Here is a 20024-nt window from a genome sequence, read left to right on the forward strand (position 1 = left end):
AGAGGAGGAGAAGAAGGAAGAGAAGGAGAAAGAGGAAGAGGACAATGGAGAAAAGCAATGCCTAAATTTGAAGTGTCAACCTCACAAATTTAAAGAGATAAAAGACGGATCGCCAAATTCAAAAACAAAATTGGGAAAAAGAACAAGACACTGAAATCAAAAAGAACTCACTCTCTCTGACTAAAGCTAACCCACCTAACCTGATGTAAGAAAGAGGTTCAAACCACACAAGTGCCCCTTCACACAGGGGAACACGTACTTCCATACATACCCCCAATCCATAACCGAAATAAATATCACAAGGCAGTATCTTTCCCAGCTCTTAAACCATTTCAAGCAAGCTTGGGAAACCTGTCCTACTCTCCCCTGAAAGCCAGAGTATGTAATTTAAAAAGTTTTCATACCCTCAAAAAAACAAAAAGATAGAGCTAAGCCACCTAGACATAATAAAATCCAGGTGCTTCCTTCACTGTCAAGCAAACAATGGAAAATGATGTTAACATGTAATGTAAGGTTATTTGTAATTTTGAGAATTTTAACACAGATAAATATATGCTGAGATGACAAATATATGAAGAGAATAACTTAAACACACACACACACACACACAACTGAGACAAAGTGGGAAAACGTTTTTAGAATCTTCCCAGCACTGTCAAACATCAATATATGTGTTCACACAATTGGGAGAAGAAGGAAGACTCACTAGGTTTCAGTAACTTGATTAAACCATCCGCCTAAAGGGGCACCTGGGTGGCTCAGTCGGTTAAGCGGCCGACCTCGGCTCAGGTCATGATCTCTCGGTCCATGAGTTTGAGCCCCGGGTCAGGCTCTGTGCTGACCGCTCAGAGCCTGGAGCCTGTTTCAGATTCTGGGTCTCCCTGTCTCTGACCCTCCCCCATTCATGCTCTGTCTCTCTCTGTCTCAAAAATAAATAAACGTTAAAAAAAAAAAATCCGCCTAAAAACATCCAGGGCCCTTAGTTCCCATTCTATAATCAACTGCCTTTTTATTACTGATTTGGCTGCCCAGAAACAAAGGAGGTGCCAGTGGATAATTAATTCCAATTGTGTACATGGCACTTTATACTTTCCATGTAAATAAACTGGTATCTGGTTTATCAGTCTCTAGCGAGATTACTTTGCATGAATAAATTCTCAAGCACTTGAGTCACCCCAGTGTGAATCAAAAATTTCAAGTTTCTGAACTACTGGGGGGAGGGGAGGGCAGAGAGGGTCAGAGAGACCTTGATATGGATGCCACTTCTGATACTTAACTATCTGTGTGACTCCTTATTCCTGTCAGTCTCAATTTCCCCATCTGTAAATAAATACCTACTAGTGCCCGGAAGATAGCAAGTGCTCAAAAGGTGACAGCTTTATTATTTTTAAGCCAAATGTGAGAGGAAGACTACCAGTGATAGAGAAACATTTCATTTGAAAAGTAGCCTGAACCATCAAACCACTTCAAGTTTTGAAAGACGGGGGGGGGGGGGGGGGGGGGGGGGGGGGGGGGGGGGGGGGGGGGGGGGGGGGGGGGGGGGGGGGGGGGGGGGGGGGGGGGGGGGGGGGGGGGGGGGGGGGGGGGGGGGGGGGGGGGGGGGGGGCCATCCCAGAGAGGTGTGAGAAGAGCAAAGTTAAAAAGTTGCAAGTACCCGCTGCCTTGTACAGTTCTCGCTTAGCAACTCTAATGTTGTCTACCAAACACCCAGCCGGTAATAGTTAGAGCATGACAACTGTTCACTCTAAATCCATGTGCTCAGCTTGGATTCAGGACTGATTTATAAAAATAGCTGTTGCTGCTGCTCTTTGAATCTCTTTGAGCTGATGACTGGGCAGTGTTACCCTATAGGCCTAGAGCAGCTGTATTCCCTCACCACACCCATTTCTCTGCCTACCCGACCGAGCTGACGGCACCCCCCCCCCATCTCTGCAGCATACTATTCTCCCTCTTCCTGGGCTGAGTGAGCAAATTACAAGCACAAATATCCCCTGATGCAATGCCACAACCATCCCTGGGAAAGCGCAGTGGCAGTTGCCAAAAGCTCAGCAGCAGGGAAACGGGCGGGAGACACACACACACACACACACACACACACACACACACACACACGAAACACTGCAATGCTATGCAGCCAGGGAGAGGGAATCGAGAGGCCCTAGGGAGCAATACTGTAACCGAACCAGAGGAGGGAAAGGAGAAAGGGGGTTTCCAGAAGAAAGCTGGGTAACACTAACCTTCCCGAGAAGCACGTTTCACCCCAGGTTTGGGTCCTAAAACACAAAACGAGGCGTAATCACTGCCTCCTCCGAAAAGAAGTAAGTGCATTTAATTTACACGTTCCTGGGTGGAAGCAAAAACCCCAACGTTCCCCCACGGGGTAATTTCACCAAAAAAGAGTTCAGGCAACACACCAGCGGAGAACCTGGTCCAAGTGCTAAACCACCATCTCGGTTCGGGGTAACGTTTCCAACTGCCCCCTCCCGGTCCCAGTCCCAATCCTCCCATCCCCATACTTACTTCGCCGTCTCGCAGCCACACACTTAGTCCCCCAACCCAACACTTAGTCTGCCCAGTGCCGGAGAGGACGCACGCAGGGAGCCTAGGCTGGGGCCCGGTTCTCCAGACCGCCCCTCAGCCCCGCCCGTAACCCGGGACTGGGCACGCTCTCTAGCTCGCATCAGCTCCACCTCAACTGACCCCCACAAAGCCTCACGGAACGACCTCTGAGTTCTCCTACGTCCCCGAGCCCCACCCAGGGCCCCAGACCGCAGCCGACCCTCGCTCCCCGAGCGCAGCCCCATCCCGAGCCCGAGGCGTGCCGCTCAGCCCCACGCTCCAGACGCCCGAAGCCGGTCCTCTCAGCCCGCTCGGCCCCAAGGGGCCCCGGGATCGCGCCCCGAAGCCTAGAAAGATCACGCCCTCAGGCCCCCTGCCCTCCCGCCCCCGCGTCCCGCAGGCCCGCGGCCACCGCCCTTCCCCGCCCCGGGCGGGCCTTGCGGGGTCCCGGGCAGCCGCAGAAAGCGGCTCGGGCAGCCCCCGGGAGAATGGAGAGGCCGCCCCTCCGATCGGGCCCCGCCTGTCGCCGCACCTACCCGCCGCCGCCGCGTCGGAGCCGAAGCCGGAGGGAGCCGGGAGAGGGCCGGGAGGAGCCGGGAGGAGCCGGGAGAAGTCGGGAGGAGCCGGAGCCACCGAGCAAGCCCGTGGGGCGGGGCGCAGGGAGGCGGCCGCTTCCTCGTCGCTCTCTTGAGGGCCGGCGCGGGGGCGGGGCGCCGCCACCGCCTATCCCGCGGGCGCCGCGGCTCCGACCAATAAGCGCAGTGAGGGGGCGGGCGGAGGGCTGTGGCAAGCCAATGGGCGCCGGCCCCGCCGCCTCGACCTCGCAGTGGTAGCGGCGCGAGCGAAGGGCCGTTGGGGCGAGGTACGCATGGGGGCTTCAGACTCCCTTCTCCCGCCCGCTAGGGCCCGGGCGGCCGGCGGGCACAGCGACCGCCGCCGCTGTCCTGTGCTGGACGTTGCTTTCTTTCAGAACTTGGGTACCTGGAACTGGGAGGATGCGAGCAGCCGGGCACACGCGGCCGGGCCCGGGTCTCCCCGCCCGCGGGGCCTGCGGGCTCTGTGATGTAACCTGGGAGGGGCGCGGGGCGGGGCCTAGGGCGCGGGCCAGCTGGTCGCGGGAAGGAACCGTAGGGGGACAGGGACGCGGGTGTGGGGCCTCTCCAGGGCTGCGCTGCCACCAGCCACAAGTGACGTTGCTGGTTCAAGTTGAAATGTGCTGTAGGTGTAGAATACACACCGAATTTCCGAGACTTAGTAGAAAACATATATAAAAATCTCATAATTTTATATTGATTATAAACTGGATAGTTGATTACAAAATTGGTTACAGTTTTAGATATATTTGGTTAAATAAAACACATTTAGAATAATTTCATGGGGCACCTGAGTGGCTCAATCGGTTCAGCCTCCTCTTGATTTCTGTTCAAGCCTTGATACCAGGAAAATGATTTGGGGATCAGCCTTAGGTGGGGCTCTATGCTGAGCGCGGAGCCAGCTTGGGATTCTGTCTCCTTCTCTCTGCCCCTCTCCCGCTTGTGCTCTCTCTCCCTCTCTTTCAAAAACAAATAAGCATTTTTAAAAATAATTTTTGTTCGTTTGTTTGCTTTTTAAAATACGGCCGCTAAACTTAAAATCCCTATTTGGCTCGCGATATATTTCTGCTGGATAGCAGTGGTTCAGAAGGAAAAGGGACAGCTAACGCCTCTTGAGTGCTTATTATGTCCCAAGCACTCTTGTAGGTACGTGACACCCAATAACTCATTTAGTTGCCAAAACAATGTTTTATAATTGGTATCAATGGTCCCATTCTCATTTTACAGATGAGAAACAAATACAAGTTTAGTAATTTATCTAATGACCACAAGCCAGCAATCAAGTGTGGTGCTTTTAACTCAGGCAACCAGGCACTGGGACATGTAGTCAGTTAACCTGTAGAGCAGGCTGGTTACCAGAAAGAACACTGGACTTGGTTGAAAGTCCTGGTTCAAGGTCAGCCCTGCTACTTTGTGTGTAACTTTGGGAAATTAAGCTTTAATTGCCTTAGTAAAAAATGAGATAATGCAAGTCACCAGCCTGTCATAGCCCCTGTTACGGTGACCTAGAGGTAGCATAGTGAGGTAAACTTGGACTCTGGACCCTGAGTCCCTGTGTGCAAATCTGGGAACTGCAACCTACAAGTTATGTGAGCTTGCGGGAGATTTTTAATCTCTCTGTACCTCAGTTTCCTTAACTGTAAAATGAATAATAGTCACACCTACCTTATTAGGGTTGTTAGGCAGATCAAATGTGTTGATATAAATAAAGTACTTAGCTTGGTGCCTAGCACTTAGCAAGCATTTACAGAGTACTACTCAGAATGACTTTAAAGAAGCATTTATAGCCTATACAAATATGAAGGAATGAAGGACAAAAGGATAAGTGGAAAATGTATAGAACTATGAATTTGGAGCCCCGGAAAGAACTTTAGGCCAATCACGGAGAACTGAAATGACTAATTAATAAGGCAGGTGTCCTGGGACCAAACTCAAAGTTTTTCCCCTCTTTCACACCCAGACTCCAGAGCAGGGGAACTACCATTGCAAGCCTGAATTCATTCATCCAACAGATACTGAATGATGATCTGCACATCAGAAAAGGCCACACAGTGAGGGGCATTTATAAAAAGGTAAATAAAATAGGTTTCCTGTCCTGATGAAATTAGCATTATTTCATACCAAAGCCCACAGATTTTGTCCAAGCATGCACTTAACTGTTATAAGGAAAACACACGGGTGGGAGCTTCAAAAGTTACTCTGATCCTTCCTGCTGCCTGGAGTAGCCAGCCCCAATGCCTGTCCTGCCTGGGGTTTCAAGAATAGAATAAGCTGTGAGCTCCTTAGAAGTCAGATGGCTGGGAAAATTCAAAAGTGTTGGAATCTTCCATTCCTTCTTTAAGGTGATAAAGTCACCATGTTTTGTGTATCCCAAGCTAGACACTTAAAAGTCGTTCTCAGTTATTCCCTCCCTTCTCCCCACCTCAGGCCTACCAGATACTCCTTCTGCCTCAGAAACATCTCCACCAACACTGATGCTGTTCTGGGTCAGTCCCTTTTCTCTTTCCTGCCACAGCTACTTCCAAGCCCTCGCTCCCACCTGCTTCAGTCCAAGTTACACAATTTAGGCACCACCCTCTCCAGTTCATACACATCGTCCTGCACCCATTCTCTGCCTATCACAGCACTCACCACCTATGTGGTAATTTTTGTGTAAACATGCATCTGCCCCAGTAGATTTTTTTCTCGAAGTACAGGTTCATTCTGTTTCCCCACCTCCAGATTTAACATAAACTTCTTTTTTTTTAATGTTTATTTATTTATTTTGAGAGAGAGAGAGAGAGCCCGCGCACATGCATGTGCTCTTGGGAGGAGCAGAGAGAGAGGTGGAGGGAAAGAAAGAGAGAATCCCAAGCAGGCTCCCGTGCTCAGCGTGGAGCCTGACATGGGGCTCAATCTCACAACCGTGAGATCATGACCTGAGATGAAATCAAAAGTCAAGTGCTTAACCGACTGAGCCACCCAGGCGGCCCAAAACTTTACAACTTTTAGAAGAAAATACGTTTACGGAGATACCTTGATGCTCTCAAGGTAGGGACCTCTGGCTGAAATTTCCTAGTACAAACACTTATCAGATAAATACGCAATATTTACATACCAATTATTATCATAATTTACAATGTTTATGTTAGAATTCCCTAGGGAGAGGGAAATAAAAGTACATGGATTAGGATTTGAATAGGATAGAGTCATAGAATTAAGAGCCAGAAGGGTTTTTTGGGGTCATTTAGCCCAAACCATTTTCAGGTGAGGTAACTGATACATGTCAAAGACCCACAAATAAGTGGCAGAATCCAAACTTGAACCTATTTTCTGATTCTCAGGCAGGAGTTTGTTGCACCCACCCCTTCTTTCATCTTTAAGATGCTGTAGCAAAGGGGTGCCTGGCCGGCTCAGTCAGTTAAGCGTCCGACCTCAGCTCAAGTCATGATCTCACGGTTTGTGAGTTCGAGCCCCACGTCAGGCTCTGTGCTGACAACTCCGAGTCTAGAGCCTCCTTCAGATTCTGTGTCTCCCTCTCTCTCTCTGCCCTCCCCTGCTCACACTGTGTCTCTCTCTTTCAAAAATAAATAAACATTAAAAATTTAAAAATAAAATAAAATGGTGTAGCATAGGGGTGCCGGGCTGGCTCAGTCAGCAACTCTTGATCCTGGTTGTTGTAAGTTTGAGCCCCACATTGGGTGTAGAAATTACTTTAAAAAAATAAAATAAAGTCTGTGCTGACAGCTCGGAGCCTGAAGCCTGCTTCGGAGTCTGTGTCTCTCTCTCCCCTTCCCCTCTCTCTCTCTCCCCCTCCCCCTCTCATGCTCTGTCTCTCTCTCTCTCTCTCTCTATCAAAAATCAATAAACATTCAAAAAAATTTTTTTAAACAAAAAGATAATAAAAGTAAAATATTTAATAGATAGATAGAGATGAAATGGTGTAGCATAGTGATGCAGCAAACATTAGATACTAATTACTCAAAAGTCCCCTGCCACCTCCTACTTTAGTGCCTGGACACTTATCCTGACTCCTTTTGCAGTTGGGATTGCTATGTGCCTCAGTGGATGGAGCAGAGCTTTCAGGTAAGTCTTTATAAAAAGACAAACTCAGCTGCCTGGAATACAGACACAATGCCTAGAGGTGATACAGCCATCTTACGATGGTAAGGACAAAAGTCATGGGCTGAAAGTGAGGAGTGGGAAGATAGGAGAAGACTAGGTCCTTAGCATCCTCTGGCAGCTACACCTATCTGACTGTCCCCCTCTGGGCCTCTTGTAAAGTGAGGAAAGTAACCCCTATCTCTGAAAGCCATCGTTCATCAATAAGTCTCCAATGGTATAAGCCACCATCAGTCTCTTATTTGCCGGATACGCAATCCAAACTGGCACATGGAGTAAAAGTCCTGGATTACAAGTTAAGAAACCCTGTTACGGTCCCAGTTCTTCCAGGAACAAGCTGCATGGCCTTGGGCAAGCCATTTCCCATCTCTGGGCCTCAGGTTCCTCATCTCTATCACGGGAGGTAGAACAAGATGGTCTTCTCACCTCTCACTTTCTGTGATTTCATTCACTGTGCATGCTACGTAATGTGCAATGGGGGACCTCCTTTCCCTCGAAATGAAACTACCTCTTTCAAGGTTCCCTAAGTGTTTCCTTGTTCCTGTAACCACAGGACTAGTTACAAAGACCTGTCCCTTTCGAGCGAATGTGATAAAACACACAGTTTGGGGGCATTCCCTTACACAAATCCCCCTAACTAGGTCCCTTTTTCCTCTTCCTTTGCTTAGTTTTATTCACCTATTCCCAGAGGGAGCTCAGAAGGGGGTTCTACTCTAACACTAATGGAGCACAGCGCCCCCCTCTCTCCTAAACTTGCTATGTAATTTCTCCTCTTGGGGCCTCAAATTCACTGTTCGTTAAATGAGAGCGTTGCAGACAATGAAAGCTCCAGATTCTGTGTCTCCCTCTCTCTGCCCCTCCCCGCTTGCACTCTTTTCCCCCCTCTTTCAAAAATAAATAAATATTAAAAAAAATACAAATTGTAAAGTTTTATGTTTTTCTGGAGAAGTCTTACAACCCTATTGTGAGGTTAATTCCTAGGTACCACAATGATTTTATTTTTTTCCTATTACATTTTGTAAATGATTACTGGTATATAGAAATGCTATTCCTTTTTGTATGTTAACTTTATATGTAGTAACCTTGCTGAACTCTTTTCAATTCTAATAGCTTCAAGCTCCAGAATTCTAAGGCTCAATTACACCTTCTAGATTTTATCTCACTTTGGGATAGTGCTTCCCCAGTTACTAAGTGCTTTGCTCTCTGGTACTGCTGGTTAGCCCTTCTATAACTCTGAGTTAGGCAGGGCTTGTATTGTCATCCCTATTCCGAAGCTGAGGAAACAGATTCAGGGATGAGGCGTGATATGCCCAAGATCACGCAATTAGTAAGTGGCAGATCTGGAACTAAACACCACATCCTTTCAGTCCTTGCCACTGTACCTTGATTTTGAAATTTTCTTCCCTTTCCCTTTTCTCTCTAGGATCCACTTCCTGGCTACAAATCATAACTGCTCTTAGCTGTGACCCCAAGACTGCACACAGTGATGCCCTCAGTTCCAGGTATTTGCTACTCTCCCCAGGAACCTGGCTTTCCCTCAATTCTTCTTCCATCCTCTGTCCTGACCCTCAGTCCTAAATACAACCTCCTAATTTCTTCCCAACTCTGACTCCAAGCATCCCATCCCATCTGGAACTCCAGTGGTTATGTCAATGTCTGGAACCACGGTCTGGCCCTTTGTAAGCCGCTGTACTTGACACAACTCTCATTTTGGTTCTGTTATTCTTCTGCACCTCACTGTTCACTCCATCCAACCTCTTGTTCATCATGTGAAATCCCTAAAGAGATCAGATATGGTCAGAGAAGATGGGAACTGGAAGGTCCTTTGAGGGCTTCCAGGCCAAAGACCAAGCAGAAACTGTAAATGAGAAAGCTGATTAGTTATGAAAGAGTGGGCTGGAGGGGCGCGTGGGTGGCTCCATCGGTTAAGCCTCTGATTTTGGCTCAGGTCGTGATCTCCCGGTTCGTGGGCACGAGGCGAGCCCCACAGTGGCACAGAGTGCTGCCAGCTCGGAGCCTGGAGCCTGCTTCAGATTCTGTGTCTCCCTCTCTCTCTGTACCCCTCCCCTGCTCATGCTCTCTCTCAAAAATAAAATAAACATTAAAAAAATTTTTTTAATTAAGAAAAAAAAAGAGTGGGTTGGAGACTGTGGAGAGCACAGGGCACATGCCCCAACTCCAATCAGTTGCTGCCAGTTGCTGGAAATGTGGGCCCTGTGTGGTTGGAGAAGATGGAGCCAAACTTTTATGTGCAGTGTGTCCTGGCTGTTGAATGTCAGCAAGTACCATGTAGGACATAAAAATTAATTGATTAATTAAAAAGGGGCTTCTGAGTGCCTCAGTTGGTTGAATGTCCAACTCTTGATTTCAGCTCAGGTCACAATCCCAGGGTCGTGGAATCGAGCCCCACATTGGGCTCCTCGCTAAGTGTGGATTCTCTTTCTCTCTCTGTCTCTCTCTCGCTCTCTTAAATAAAAATAATAATAATAATAATTAAATTAAATACCATGTAGGACAAATGTCTGTGGACTGGCGGCTCTCAGGTTGCCAATTTACAACCTCTGCTCTGGTCCAAACCCATCACCCATGGATAAGGAGACTGACATCATGCAGCAGATCAATAGGAGAGAAGGAGGCAGGACCCAGCCCTCAGACCCATTCAGAGCTCACCACCATCACTCACAAGCCGAAAGCAACCCAGCTGATTTAACAAGCCTCTAGTGAGAGTCTGCTCTGGGAAAGATGTTCTGAGAGGGGACCAAGATGAAGGGATTCTTTTAGAAGATGCCCGCCGTAGGTCCTTGGCACTTTTTCACTTAGCTTGAGATCACACATTTGGCAGGTTGGAACAAACTAACATATTTAGAAAAGAGATGCTCATGTCCATGGAGTTCTTGTCAGCACAGTCCTCACTGACTGAATTAGGATTCCAGGGACCTTGCAGTAGAGCATTTTCCAAACTTTCTGTTTAGAAACCATTTCAAACTCATTGAAAAGCTGCAAGGATAAAAATGGTATATAGCACTCTCATATACCCTTTACCAAAATTCACTTCTTTTCAACGTTTTCCCCATTTGCTCTATGTACTACACACACACAACAAAAACATATTTTTCGAGCCATTTGAGGGTAGATCACATACATGATGGCTTTTAACCCCTGAATACTTCAGTGTGCATTTCTTTTTTATTTTTTTTTCAACGTTTATTTATTTTTATTTTTGGGACAGAGAGAGACAGAGCATGAACGGGGGAGGGGCAGAGAGAGAGGGAGACACAGAATCGGAAACAGGCTCCAGGCTCTGAGCCATCAGCCCAGAGCCCGACGCGGGGCTCGAACTCCCGGACCGCGAGATCGTGACCTGGCTGAAGTCGGACGCTTAACCGACTGCGCCACCCAGGCGCCCCTTCAGTGTGCATTTCTAATAATAAATATATATCTTATAACCCACAATACAGATATCAACTCAGTAAGTTAAAATTGACTCAGGAGTTTGATCCAATCTACCATCCGTATTTCAATTTTGTCACTTGACTCAGTAGTGTCCCTAATTTTTTCTCCTCCAAAACAGGATCCAGTCTAGGATTAAATATTACATTCAGTTGCTATGTCTCTGTAGGTTTCATTAATATGGAACATTTTCACAGCATTTGTATGTATGTGCATGTGTGTGTATGTGCGTTTTATGAAATTAACACTTTTGAAGAATATAGTGCTCTCTCTTGCTCGTTCGCTCTCTCTCTCTTTTAGAATGTACTTCATTTAGGGTCACCTGGGTGGCTCAGTGGGTTGAGCATCTGACTTGGGCACAGGTCATAATCTTGCAGTTTGTGAGTTCAAGCCCCGCGTCGGGCTCTGTGCTGACAGCTGAGAGCCTGGAGCCTGCTTCGGAATCTGTGTCTCCCTCTCTCTCTGCCCCTCCCCCACTCGTGCTCTGTCTCTCTCACGCTCATAAATAAATAAACATTAAAAAATTTAAAAAAAATAGAATGTACTTCATGTGGGTGTCTGATGTTTTCTCATGGTTAGATTCAGTCTAGAATACAGTAGAAATGATGCCATGTCCTCCTCAGGGCATCGTATCAGGAGGCATGTGGTGTCCATCTGCCCCTCACTAGTGCTATGAATTTCAATCATCAAGTTACGGTGTTTTCTGATTTTTCCAGTGTATTGTTGTTGTATTTTCCCCTTGGAACTAATAAGCAATCTGTGGAGAGGCACTTTAAGACATGCTTACATCCTGCTCCTCATCAAAATTATCCCCTAGATTTCACATCCATTCATGAGTCTTGCCTAAACCAGTCTCTACTGTGATGGTTGCATAGTGGTGGTCTTTCCATTCCACTTCTCTGTCCACATTTACCTGTTGACACTCAGCATTTTGAGGTAAACTGTATGCCTTCCATCCGGAGGAGTGTAGTTTTGGCCTCTGTCAAGGTATGTGAGATCTGGAGTTCCACGTGACTAATGGAAATAGAGGGAAGGGAAAGAGCCTGCTTTGCCTAGTCATTGAGAGTAGATAAAGGGTGAACTGGGACAGTCACTCCAAGGATTCCACTTAAAGGAGCTGAGACCTTCAGAGAAGCAAAGCAGCATAGAGGAATATGCTTCACACAAACAGTATCACTTTCAAATCCTGTCTCTTCCCCTCACCTACTTTGTGACTTCCAACACCTCACCTAGATTCTCCTGGCCTGTTTCCTAACTTGTAATATGGGATAATTCCTACCTCGGAGGCTCAATGGAAGATTGTAATAATGCTCATATCTTACTGGGCCCATAGTAAATGAGAGGTGCATATTATATAGAATATAAGAAAATTATGTAGTGCTTGAATTATGTTTCATTTCAACAAATGTCTACTGAGAACCTACCATGTAACAAGGCATTGTGCTTGGGGCTAGAGACTAAATCAGCCCTCAAAAAGTTCACAATCCAGAGGAAGAAAAAGACCAACTTAATTCCACATTTAGCCAAGAAAATTAAAACATACATCTACACAAAGCTTCGTTCAAGAATGTTCACAGTAGGGGCATCTGGGTGGCTCAGTCGGTTGAGCATCCAACTTTGGCTCAGGTCATGATCTCACGGTTTGTGGGTTTGAGCCCCACATTGGTTTTGCACTGAGAACTGGGAGCCCGCTTCAGATTCTCTCTCTCTCCCTCGCTCTGTCCCTCCCCTACTCATGCTCCTACTCTTTCTCTCTCTAAGCATACATTTAAAAAAAAAAAGGATGTTCACTGCAACAATATTCTTTTTTTTAATTATAGTTGACAATGGCAACTACATTCTTAATAGCCCCAAACAGGAAATAGCCCAAACATCTATCAACAGGTGAATGGATAAACAAAAATTATAGTACATCCATACAATGGAATACTACTCAGCAATAAAAAAGAGCAAACAACTGCTTTTATGTAACAGGTCTAAAATATGCTTAGTGGAAGAAGCCTTGCATAAGAGTACACACTGTGATTTCATTTATATGAAGTTCTAAAACAGGAAAAAACCATCAGAAGAGTGGTTGCCCAGGGTGGAGGCAGGGAGGAGGTTGCTGGGAAACTTTCTGCATGATGATAATGTTCCATATGTTGATAGGGGGTGGATTGCACAGGTGTATCCACTTGTCCAAATTCAGCAAATGTACACTTAAGATTTGTGTATTTCATTGTATACGAATTTCACATCAAAATAGAAAAAAAAACTGTAAAAAAGAGCTCTGATTAATAGTATACCTCTAGAAGTATTTATTTTTTTAATTTTTTTTTTTTTGTCTTCACACCCAGCATGGAGCTCAGTGGGGGGCTTGAATTCACAACCTTGAGATCAAGACCAGAGCTGAGATCACAAGTTGGATGTTTGGGGTCACTGGGTGGCTCAGACAGTTTAAGTGTCTGATTAGGGCTGAGGTCATGATCTCACAGCTGGTGGGTTCAAGGTCCACATTCTCTCTCTCTCTCTCTCTCTCTCTCTCATGTTTAATAAACATTAAAAAAAAAAAAAGAGGGGTGCCTGGGTGGCTCAGTCGGTTAAGTGTCCGACTTCAGCTCAGGTCATGATCTCGCAGTTTGTGAGTTCAAGCCGTGCATCAGGCTCTATGCTGAGCGCTCAGAGCCTGGAGCCTGCTTTGGATTCTGTGTCTCCCTCTCTCTGCTCCTCCCCCACTCATGCTCGCTCTCTCGCTCTCTCGCTCTCTCTCTCAGAAATAAAGAAACATTTTTAAAAATTTAATAATAAATAAATACATAAATACATAAATAAAAAGAGTTGAACGCTTAACCGACTGAGCTACCCAGGCACCCTACATCTAGAATTATTTAGAGAGAAGTGTACTGATGTCTAGATTTATTTTGACTTGTATCAAAAAACATGGATTAATAATAGATGGATAGCAGCATGGAAAGATGAATAGATACATAATAAAAACAAGCTTGATAAAGTGTTAAAGAGTAGAAACAAGATGCTAGAGAAATGGGTGTTAACTGTAAAATTCTTTCAGTTTTGCTGTACATTTGAAATGTTTCATAATAAAATGTTGTGAGTGAGGAGACAGGGCTGTATAATTCAAGTCAGACTTTGATAAATGGTGTAATGGAGAAGTTGTTTCTGCTGGGGATAGATGGTAGCAGGGGTCAAGGGCAGTCTCCTAGTGGAGGAATCTTGGGAAATCAGCCTGAAAGATAAGATTTTAAAGGCAGGGGTACCTGGGTGTCTCAGTCAGTTGAGCATCCAGCTCTTTATTTCAGCTCAGGTCATGATTCCAGGGTCAGGGGATCAAGCCCCACATAGGTCATGATCTCTCAGTTTCGTGGATTCAAGCCCTGCATCAGTCAGTGGGGAGCTGACTCCACACTGTCAGCATGGAACCTGCTTAAGATTCTCTCTGTCTCTCTCTCTCTCTCTCTCTCTCTCTCTCTCTCTGTCTCTCTCTCTCACTCAGTTAAAAAATAAATAATAAATAAATAAATATCTTAAAGGTAGAAGGAGAAAAGGGGGAAGAGGGCATACCAGTAGGAAAAACAGGGCAGTAGGAAAATGCAAGGCACTTTGCGGAAGCTGCAAAGCAGCAGAGGACTCTGGGGGCAGAGTGGCGGGAGAGGAGGCCAATGAGCTGAACTGTGCCCAAGCTGGGACAGCCTTGAAAGACAGACAAGGACATTTGATTTTGACTCAGTAAACAATAGGGAGACACTGAGCTGGACAAGCACGCATGCGTGTGTGTGTGCAAGGCTTTGTCATCTGACAGCCGGACTAGAGGAAGGCCATCAGTGGGGACAACAGCAGGGCAGGTGGTCAAGGTTTTCTATTGCTTGTATTAGCCAGTTGACAATGAGGGCAATTTTTGTGACAGAAAAAAATGGTAAAGACAAGCCCTTCCTAGAGGTGAGAAGTCTTTAGTGAGTGGGGAAGAGAATTCAGTTTGTCCTAATTCCCAGCTCACTGGAAACTCTGATCTCCCTAAAGACTTCCTTTTCCCTTTGAAGCTGCAGTCTGTCCATTGACCTGCCCTCTGACCCTCAGCCACAGTCCAGAAGATGCAGCTCACCCGTCAGCAAGAACACACTGGGAGTCGGAACTCCTCATTTAGAAATTTGTTGTGTTGGCCTGCTTGTCCTCCATGCTTCCTCCCAATTTCAAGACTTCTCTATTCTGGTCTTTTTTTTTTTTTCTTTTTTTAAAGTTTATTTATTTATTTGAGAGGGACAGAGACAGTGTGAGTGGGGGCAGGGCAAAGAGAAAGAGGGAGAGAGAGAGAATCCCAAGCAGGCTCCATGCTGACAGTGTGGAGTCAGCTCCCAACTGACTGATGCGGGGCTTGAATCCACGAAACGAAGAGATTATGACCTGAGACGAAACCAAGAGTCAGATACTTAACAGACTGAGCCACCCAGTCGCCCCATTATTCTGGTCTTCTTGCAACCAGCCTCACGTGAACATGAGATCACGACCTCAGCCTTTCCAGGCTCTCAAACATTCATTTTCCAGCCCCCTGGTGATCTAGTGGCTAGGATTCTAGAGCTTTCAAATGTGCCTTTTCCCCTTGACTTGCAGGTGTCTTTCTGATCACAGCCCCATAGTCTTGTCTCTTTCCTCCCAGTCAGGAGTGTCACTGTCACTGCAGTGTCCAGCTCCAGCTCCTGGCTGATCCAGGCTGGGCTTGAAAGAGTCAGGAGTCTGGCAAATCAGGAGTCTCTGAGCCTCGGGTACCACAGGTGCCCAGCTTCTCTCCTCCACACCTTCCCTCCATTTCCTAAAGCTCACAGAGGACATGTAGTGACCTACCTGAATAGTCACAGCCTTCCTTTGTCCAGCAGCCACAGCCCCTGTTTCCAGTCCTCACACCAGCCCTGCAAGAAGGACAGGGCAGAAATGCCCCAGTTTCTCAACCTTCACAGAGTTCAGAGATAGCCCGAAATTTTACACTCATCAACTTTAATTCTCACAATGTTCCCTCCTTGACAGATAAGGAATCTAAGGCTCAGAGAGGCTAAATAACTTGCCCAAGGTCACACAGCCACTTCTAAGAAATTACAACCAATGTATCAAAAGGAACAGTTTCACTGTGTTCTATGCACCCAGCACTGACTATTATCCCCACAAATAGACTCTAGCAGCCCTGAGGAGCCTGCCCAGGGGTCCTGGCTGGCCAGTACACACAGGGAGATGCGGGGGGGGGGGGGGGGGGGGGGGGGGGGCGGGGGAGTGTTGCTCATCAGTCTGGGGCAACAAATGGAAAAGGCCCAGAGGTGACTTTGTTGCTTCTTGAGAGACAACAGGAGTTGCCCAGACTCACCCCTTCACTGAGCAAATCCAGAAACTTACCTTGAGGGTCAATTGCTGAGGGGAGAAAGAGATAGGCGGGGAGAGCCTTCCAGATTCTCTCAGATGCAGAGTCAAGAAGCTAAGAAATGGCGAGGCGCATGCAGGGCAAGCACCATCAGAGAAGCGGGAACAGAGAGGGAGAGAGGACTCCAACACAGTGAAGGACCTTTTTTTTTTTTTTTTAAGCTTATTTATTTTAGAGAGAGAGAGAAAGAGAGAACATGGGTGGGGGGAGGGGCAGAAAGAGAGAGAATCCCAACCAATCGATTCGAGCCTGGAACTCACAAACCATGAGATCACGACCTCAGCCAAAATCAAGAGTCTGGCGCTGAACCAACTGAGCCACCCAGGCACCCCACGGTGAAGGACCTTTGAAGGGGGAAGATGGGTAAAGGATGCACACACACAACCTCCAGGGTACTTACTGCCCAGAAGGGCTCACGGTTCTCTCTTGGGAAAATCTGTACCCATCTGAAAGGCTGGATGCCAACAATGAGTGGCCTCAGAAGGTCTCAGCATATGTGGGGCAGGAACAGTGTCTGTTGCCATGGTCGGTGGAGGCCCCTCCAGGCCTCTGACACTCTCTAAGCAGGCGGGCTGTGCATGTTTAACCTTCCGTGGGCGTACCCAGCACCACACTTGTGAGCTGGGTAGAAGCTTTGGAAGAACACAGCTCAAAGGCCACCCCTGGGAGGCCTTCCCTGACTCTCCTGGGGAAGGAGCTTTTGTGTCCTCCAGTTATCTTCTTCCCAGAGAGTTAAGTGCTCCCTGCCCTGGTCTGAGCCACTTCTGAGTTCTCCACAGTGCGCAGTGCTTGTTTCTTGTTCATTTTTTTAATTTTACTACCTCACCTGCTGTCAGGGCTCAGGGTCCACTGGGTAGATAACAGCAGGGCAGGACTGCTGGATCCCCCAAGGAGGCTGGGTCCCTCAGGGTCCCACTCGGCCCTAAGAGCCCATGAGTTCTGAGCAGACAAATCTTCCCACCATCACCATGGTGATGTACAATATATCCAAAAATTCCTTTGAGATGTTTTCCTTTCTTTTTTTTTTTTTCTAAATTTTTTTTTTTTCAACGTTTATTTATTTTGGGGACAGAGAGAGACAGAGCATGAACGGGCGAGGGGCAGAGAGAGAGGGAGACACAGAATCGGAAACAGGCTCCAGGCTCTGAGCCATCAGCCCAGAGCCCGACGTGGGGCTCGAACTCACGGACCGCAAGATCGTGACCTGGCTGAAGTCGGACGCTTAACCGACTGCGCCACCCAGGCACCCGAGATGTTTTCCTTTCAAAGGTAGAGCCAAATTCCCCTCCCCTTGAATGTGGGCCAGACTTAGTGACTTGCTTCTAATGCATAGAATGTGGCAGAAGTGATGCTCTGACTGGGAGGCCAAGCAATAAAAAGGTTACAGCTTCCTCCTGGCTCCTTCCTCTGGAAGGGCTCACTCTGGGGGACGTTGGTGACCATACCCTTAGGACACTTGAGCAGCGCTGTGGAGAAGCCGCTGCAGGGAGGAAGTGAGGTCTGCTCTCAAAGCCAGCACCAACCTGCCACGCGTGCAAGTGAGCCATGGCCCACCGGGGGTCCCCCAGCCTCAGTCAGGCCCACAGATGACTGTGGCCCTGGCAACACAAGCTTGCAGGGCTTGAGACCCCAGGCCAGAACTGACTGGCCAAACCATTCTCGAATTCCTGATCCACAGAAACTGTGAGAGATAATAAATATTTCTTGTTGAATTAAGCCACTGAGTTTGGAGGTAATTTGTTGCACAGCAGTGGATAACTAAGACATTATCCTTCTCCCCACTGACTCTTTCCAAGCTCCCTCTGCTGCAGCCAAGTTGAACCACTCACTGTTCAAAGAAATACATTTTGATTGAGTACCTTCTGTGTGCCAGCCCTGGCCAGACACTAGGGATACGGCAGTGAGCCTGCTAGACCAGCGTGGGCTCTGTCGTCATGAGCTTAAGGGGTCACACACTCCAAACGTTGACAGATCCTGCTTTGGCCTGCATTGTGCCCTCCATCCAGAAAGCTCAACCCTGCCCACCCCTTATACTACATTCTGAACATGTTTTATGTTTTTGTTTTTGTTTTTTAATTTTGGAAAGAGAGAGAGCAGGGGAGAGGGGCAGAGAGAGGTATTTTTTTGAGAGAGCGAGAGCGAGAGAGAGAGAGAGAGAGAGAGAGAGCAAGCCAGGGAGGGGAAGAGACAGAGAGAGAGAAATCCCAAGCAGGCTCCATGCTGTCAGCGCAGAGCCCAATGTGGGGCTCAAACTCATGAACGGTGAGATCATTGGTGAAGGACCATAAGGCAAGCAGAGGGCCAGGCACAAACTAGCATACCCCGCCCAACACACACACAAGATGGGACATGTGTGATATTCCTCAGACACTCCTGGCTGCCCAAGAACAAAGGAAAGGACAGAAAACAAACAGTTAAACTGATAGAGTTTCCATCAGTTTACAAATATGTTAGTAATATTACAAGAAAAAGGCAATCTTATCAATAGCCTAATCTCCAGGAACTCCCTGCTATTTTACTGATAATACTTTGCTAGAAGGAAAAACAACCTTAGCTTGACAATAGCTAGGCCTCCAGTAATCTGTAAACCCTCTTTAGCACAGGAAAATCCCTTTAAGAAAGCTTCTCTTGACTTTACCTCCCCCAACTCCACAGTATATAAACAATCACTGTACAATCCCAGTGCTGCTCTTCCTGCCCACGGGCCCTGTCCCTGTGCTTTAATAAAATCATCTTTTTGCACCAAAGACGTCTTCAAGAATTCTTTCTTGGCCTTCAGCTCCAAACCCCACCAACACCCAGAAACTCCATCAATTATTACCTGAGCCGAAATCAAGAGTCAGACACTTAACTGACTAAGCCACCCAGGCGCCCCGAGAAAGAGAGACAGGGAGAGAGAGAGAGAGAGAGAGAGAGAGAGAGAGAGAGAGAGAGAATCTTAAGCAGGCACCACGCTCAGAGTGGACCCCGATGTGGGCTCCATCTCATGACCCTGGGATCATGACGGGAGACAAAACCAAGAGTTGGATACTCAATAGACAGAGCCACACTGGCACCTCCTGAACATGTTTTAGTTGACTTTTCTCCATCAGCACTGAAACCAAATGTTGTCTCCTCTGTGAAGCTATTCTAAGTGCCCACTGGACATTATGTTTCTCATCTCTGAACTCTTATAATGCTTTATCTCAACCTTAGTTTGGCCACTTAACATCTTCTTTGTATTATGATTATTTATTTTTATAACCTCCCCTATTAGCTGCTGTAGACTCCTTGGGATGGATGTCTTATTCATGACTGTATTCACACAGCCAGTGTACCAAGTGCCACGTGCATAGTTAGCATTCAAGAAATGTACATTATGCAAATGAACATGTGAATGGCTTGTCCATAATATAACAAAGACAAACTGAATGCCAACAGAGAAAAACAAATGCAATGCTAGGAGCTGGCAGGGAGGTGCATACCAACTGGGAGAAAAAGCAGGAAGTGTCTATGAACTAAACTCTATTAGATTCTAATAATATCCACCATACAACTCCTCTATGATCCATCCATTCTTCTCCCAAGCACACACTTCAGAGAAATAGATGCATGTGCCCCAAACAGACTTGTACAAAAATGTTCAGAGGGGCGCCTGGCTGGTTCAGTCGGAAGAGCACAAGACTCTTAATCTCTGGGTGGTGAGTTTGAGCCCCACGTTGGGTATAGAGATACTAAAAAAAAAAAAAAAAAAAAAAACTTACAAAAAATGTTCAGAGCATCTTCATGCATAACAAACCCAAACTAGAACTTACCTAAAATCCACAAAGGAATAGATAGACAAACTGAGATATAGTTATAAACAGAACACTGCACAACAATTTAAAAAATAACTTACAGAACACCTGGGTGGCTCGGTCGGTTGAGTGTCTTAACTCTTGATT

General features: G+C 46.9%; 1 protein-coding gene and 1 long non-coding RNA gene across 2 annotated transcripts in view; one reads left to right on the forward strand and one right to left on the reverse strand.

Moving 5' to 3' along the window:
* Positions 1 to 3272, reverse strand: part of MAP4 (microtubule associated protein 4) — a 197531-nt gene extending 194259 nt beyond the window's left edge. The window contains 2 exon segments of the mRNA XM_043587292.1: positions 2238 to 2273; positions 3096 to 3272. The gene's annotated coding sequence lies outside the window, so the exon portion shown is untranslated.
* A 92-nt stretch (positions 3273 to 3364) lies between these two features.
* Positions 3365 to 20024, forward strand: part of LOC122487218 — a 58073-nt gene continuing 41413 nt past the window's right edge. Inside the window, exons 1-3 of the long non-coding RNA XR_006298332.1 lie at positions 3365 to 3421; positions 5113 to 5224; positions 8677 to 8755. This is a non-coding gene — a long non-coding RNA (uncharacterized LOC122487218). The remainder of the gene's footprint in view (positions 3422 to 5112; positions 5225 to 8676; positions 8756 to 20024) is intronic.

This window comes from Prionailurus bengalensis, chromosome A2 (assembly GCF_016509475.1).
Source record: "Prionailurus bengalensis isolate Pbe53 chromosome A2, Fcat_Pben_1.1_paternal_pri, whole genome shotgun sequence".
Classification (NCBI taxonomy): Eukaryota; Metazoa; Chordata; class Mammalia; order Carnivora; family Felidae; genus Prionailurus; species Prionailurus bengalensis.